The sequence below is a fragment of the Chenopodium quinoa genome, unplaced genomic scaffold, assembly GCF_001683475.1.
Source record: "Chenopodium quinoa cultivar QQ74 unplaced genomic scaffold, ASM168347v1, whole genome shotgun sequence".
Lineage (NCBI taxonomy): Eukaryota > Viridiplantae > Streptophyta > Magnoliopsida > Caryophyllales > Amaranthaceae > Chenopodium > Chenopodium quinoa.
Window position 1 is genome coordinate 71,881 of NW_018743297.1, and position 5,990 is coordinate 77,870.

A 5,990-nucleotide genomic window follows, 5' to 3' on the forward strand; every position below is an offset into this window, starting at 1 on the left:
CCATTGCCTACTTTAGTGAAAAATTGAGCCAAGGGAAATTGAACTATTCCACTTATGACAAAGAATTTTATGCCATGGTTCGAGCCTTAGATCATTGGTCACATTATTTGAGGCCACAACCATTCATCTTGCATTCGGATCATGAGTCTTTGAGGTTCATACATGGCCAAAAAAAATTGAATGCTAGGCATGCTAAGTGGGTAGAGTTCCTTCAATCCTTCAATTTTGCTACGAAATATAAGCAAGGGAAAGCCAACATTGTGGCTGATGCATTGTCAAGGAGGCATACTCTTCTTGGAATCATGGAGGCTAAGGTCCTTGGTTTTGAGATCATGAAGGAATATTACAAGGATGATCTTGAACTTATGGAGATCATTGAGGCGTGCAAGCATGGGGTTAATGGACAATTCGTGATGGTGGATGGTTTTCTTTTCAAAGGAAACAAACTTTGTGTTCCTAAAGGGGCAATTCGTGACTTATTGATAAGGGAAGCTCATGGAGGAGGCCTTGCTGGTCATATGGGTATTCAAAAGACCCTAGAGATCTTGCAAAGTCATTTTTATTGGCCAAAGATGCTAGCTAACGTGCACCAAATCCTAGCTAGATGTTCTACTTGTCAAAGGGCTAAAATGACCTTTCATAGAGGTGAATACAAGCCTTTGCCAATTCCCGAAAGACCTTGGGAGGATTTGAGTATGGATTTCATCATGGCCTTGCCTAGAACAGCTCGTGGAAAAGATTCAATCATGGTGGTTGTTGATCGGTTTTCGAAGATGGCCCATTTCATTGCTTGTAAAAAAGTGGATGATGCTTATAACGTGGCTCAACTTTTTTTCAAGGAGGTGGCTAAGTTACATGGTTTGCCGAGAACCATTGTTTCAGATCTTGATACAAAGTTTGTGAGCCATTTTTGGAAGTCATTATGGAGGCTCGTGGGTACCAAGCTACTTTTCTCAACAAGCCATCATCCACAAACGGATGGTCAAACTGAGGTGGTGAATAGAGTTCTTGGAACATTGCTTCGTGCCTTAGTGAACAAAGGAGGGAAAGATTGGGATCTAAAGCTAGCTCATGCTGAATTTGCTTACAATAGAACTCCAAGTAAAACCACGAAATACTCACCATTCGAAATTGTTTATGGGGTCAATCCTTATGTTCCTATTGATTACATTGCAATTCCTAAGGACAAATTTGTTCATGGGACAGCCAAGGAACATGTTGAGTTCATGATGAATATTCATAAAGAAGTTAGGAAGAACATTGAGAAAGCTAACGAGTCCTACAAGAAGCAAGCAAACAAACACTTGAGCAATGTGAGAAAATTCGAAGTGGGTGATCTTGTTTGGATTTTTCTTCGAAAAGAAAGGTTCCCTAAGCAACGAAAGCACAAGTTGATGCCAAGGGCAGAGGGTCCTTTTCAAATCATGGAAAGGATCAATGATAATGCATACAAAGTTGATCTTGGAGGGCAATTTGGAGTTTCATCAACTTTCAATGTTGGTGACCTTGCTCCTTATTTAGAAGATGACGAGTTGAGGACAACTCCTTTCGAAGAAGGGGAGGATGATGCAAATCACGAAAGTCCTATTAGTCCTAGTCACAATTTTCATCCAAGTCCAAGCATAAGTCCAAGTTACGGTTCATCCAAAGAAGTGATACTTGCGAAATCATTTGAAGACCAAACCTTGGATTCTTTTGCTGCCCATGGTCCGTTTGGTTTTAATCATGGATTTACTTGCTTAATTTCTCATTAAGCACGTTAATTGAAGCATTTTGAACAGCCATTTCAGTTGAGAGGAACTCAAGGAGAAACTTCAATGCATGAATAATGAAAGGGGCGTGAATCAAGGGGGGGTTACAAATGCACCTCCAACGGTTTTCTTGCTGAATTTGTGGCTGTTTGCTTAGCTCATTTACATGCGTTTAATAAGGACGTTAAGGGGCATATGAAGACTAAGAGGCTGCTGCACTTGGACGTAATTTAGGCTTAGTTTCATTCTCGTTGTTTAAAGCTTTAATAAATCAGTTTGCTTCTTTAAGTTAAGCAATGATTGTTAGTTCTTTTAGTTGCTTATAAAATGCATGTAATTGTAGTTTGTAATCAGATTTTGATCAATGAAAAAGAGCTTTTGCTTGAACTTAAAAACTGATTATTTGTTTATGAAATAACCGGTTTTTGTACCAAGTTAGACTTGAAGAGATTGAGTGGTCAAGTGAGTAATCCTTCCATACAATTTGAACTTAGTAGGTTGAGTGAGAAATCCTTGCCTTCATATCCTTGTTTGTTAAGTGAGTAATCCTTGCAAACCTACACCTAAATTCTACATAAACGTACCTAAACACCAACCTAAAAACAATCCTTTGCTTAAGCTTGATTCATTAACTTGTTTAAACTAATCTCATCTATTAGTTTTTACATCACATCTCCTTCCCGAGGTTCGTAATTTGTGATGTTAGGTTGCTAATGGCATTGAGGTGGTCCACTGAATAGACCGCTCCTCCACTCTTGTTCACAACATCTCGCTCGCCGTCTTGCCAATCCATGTGGTGTCGTACCACATCTTCGATAATATCTATGACCTGCTCTTCAGTTTTGTTCATTATTGGGCCACCTGCTCCCGCATCCAAACTGGTTTTCCCTTGAGGACTTAATCCTCCATAGAAAATCTGTAGCACCTGGTATGTTGGAATTCCGTGATGCGGACACTCTCTCTGGTACTCCTTGTACCTTTCCCATGCTTCATAGATCGACTCCCCACTCCTTTGCCGAAACCCTTGAATCAAGGCTCTAGCATCGACCGTCTTCTTTTGAGAATAGAATCTTCCCAAAAATGCTGTCGTGACATCATCCCAAGTGTGTAGAGTATTTGGTTTTACCTCCTTCTCTAACCATTCGAGGGCTCTCCCGATGAGTGAAAATGGGAAAAGCTTCAATCTCACGAACTCTTGATTCACCCCATTAACCTTGATGGTATTGCAGTACTTCTCAAATTCGTTCAAATGAGCCAAAGGGCTCTCATGCTTGGCACCACTAAACTGCCTTCTCTCGATGAGGGTGATCATAGCCGGCCGGATCTCGAAATCATTGGCCTCAGTAGTGGGTGGAGCAATCCCACTTGAAGCTCTATACGCCCCAGGAGTTCCCAACTCCTTAAGGGGTCGTGGTGCTGGTCGATTAGGTTGGCGCGGTATGTCTGTCATTGGAACCTGTTGTGTGTTGTGTTCCTTTCCTTGAGAGTTTGATGACGTCAATCGAGATTTACGATTGCTCTTCAAAGTTCTTTCGATTTCGGGATCGAAGGGTATTAACTCTCCCTGTTTGGACCTGCGCATACACACTAACCAAACCAATCAAATAGCAGGGCTACAAGTGTAGCCAAAAAGAAAAATCTTTTTGTATTTTTGTTTGAAGAACTAGACTCAAGAAATCAAAAAGCAATCAAACAACACCGTTCCCCGGCAACGGCGCCATTTTGACGAGGGTTAAATCGGTCGCTACAATCTAACTCTCAATCAAACAATACTTATACGAACACCCTATAACCAAGTACAATGGCAAATAAAGGTTCGGTCCACGAGGAACGAGAGTAATTGCAAATCAATCTTAAACCTAAGCTAGTTCGAAATCAATGGAAAATGGTGTTCTAAAATACTACTAATAAGATGGGATAAACCAGATAAACTAAGACACTAGGGAAGACGGGAATTCACCAAACCATCGGTAACTACGCAACAAGGAATCAAAGAGACAAACGGGATATGCAAAGACTATATGTCTGATCAATATCATGAGGTAGGAAGACAACGGGCAATATTAAGCTTGGATTTCTCATGCACTTAACATTACTCGATACACAATCAAACCACATTCAACAATGAAATACTCAATTCACAATCTCTTGTTCAAATCAAGGATATCATGCAATCAAATTCAAGATTCTAGGTTAGCTACTCCTATTATAATGAATTAACATGCAATCGCATATAATCTATTTAATCACAATCCGTTTATCAAAATCAATCCTCAATTACATAGGTTACCTAGGCCGGGTTTCATCCCGAAACCCTAGCTAGGAGACTACTCACACATATTCATAATCAAAGCAATAATGAATTCCAAAAGCATAATAGATATAAACATGAATTCTGATTAAGGAATAATAAAGCTTGATTAATAAACAAGAATGAATAATACCAATTGTATTGATGCGAATCAATGGAAAAGTTCAGAACTTTGATATCCGTCGTCAATGAATAATACAAAGAATCTTCACAAATATTGCTTCAAATCAATCCAAGAAAACTAAAATCGCTAGAATAATCTCTAAGAAAACTAATGAATCTCTAATACTAAGAACGTTCTCCAATAACTCTCTACAAAGGCTCTCAAAAACTATCTCTAAAACTGTCTCTAAATCTGTCTCCTCTTAACCCTCACAATAGGGTTATATATATATATATATATGTTTTAATTAAGAAAGCAATTGCGCAGGCTGCCCTTCCTAAATCAGCACGGCCGTGCTAGAAGTGGCACGGCCGTGCAAGCATGGCAGTAGCTGATCCGCAATATATTCAATTTTGGCACGGCCGTGCTGAATTTGGCACGGCCGTGCTAATGCCTGGCACGGCCGTGCAAGCGTAGGCAGGAAGGTTGCAGGCACTTTGGTCTTCTTAAAATAGTCACAACTTCTTATCTAGAGCTCCGTTTGAGGTGTGCAATATATCGTTGGAAAGCTCTTCAAGTCTTCTTTCCAATGCAATTGAAATCACTCCAATATCATTTTTATACCGAAAATTATGAGCAAAATAGTGAACAGGTGTCATATTTGTGAACTGTTCTGCCTTGCCTGCTACTTAACTTGCCTTTCAAAGCCTTGAGAACCGCAGCAAAGTCTTAGCTTGGTGGACTAGGATCGATAATAGACTGATTACGCACCAATGGTTCGGGACTCGACATAACTTGGTCAACTATACCTGTTAACACACAAAAAACAGACCAAAACCCGTGAAGCACGTAATATGAAGGGAACGAGTGTAACAAGGCAATAAACGACCAAAACGGGCCTAAATACATCCAAAATCACCCATTTATATGCCTTAAAGCGCGCCCTAATGTGCGCTTGTCAGTGACCCCTTCCCTGTTTTTTTCTATCTCGTCGTATCACATTCTCATTCTGTTCTGCGCTATTTGAAAATCTCCGTCAATACCTCGGTGTAGGTGCGGGATAATCTTTTGTTCGGTGCCAATTAGAACTAGCCAACTAAGAATTCTCGGATGTACTAGTAGTGCATCAAAGATGCAGTCATTGATTCTCCCGAGAGGCTACAATTACCGCGAGCAAACATAAAACATATTAATGACATGACGAGGAACGCATTTTTGCTATGCTACTAATACTTGTACTTGCTCTGCTATTCTGCCCAAGCCTGACGGAGGAAGGGGTTCGGGGCATAAAACAAAAAAACTATGCTGGTGGCTTTTGAATACTATATTGAAAATATATATATATATACGAAAAAATGTAAAAAAAAGTAAGATCCACTCCACTTTGACAAAAGACCCACACCCAAGTTCCATAGCTTTGGGTCCGCTATCCCGATCATGATTTTCCTAGTCCCAAAGGGGAAAGTGTTTTGGGTGTTTTTGTCCCTCAGGAGAGTTACAACACGAAGACTGATCCGGGGTGAGCTGTACCTGCAAAATAAACGGAGACACCAGTTGGGTGGTGCTCCGCCTCCGACGCACAAGTTAGAAACTTGAAAGGAGAAAAAAGGTGCGGAAATTTAAGTGGGGATCCGCTCGGATTCCAAGCTTAGGATGTCTCTATCAAAGAGTGAAATGTGTAATAAATGGTAAAACGTGTCCTCAAAATGAGGGACATCTCCCTATTTATAGGGTCTTTGGGAATTGTGCCCTTGATTAGGTCACTGAACCCTAATCATTGGTGGGCTGCGCCGCTTTGCGGCTTTCTCGGGATTTGGGCCTGAAG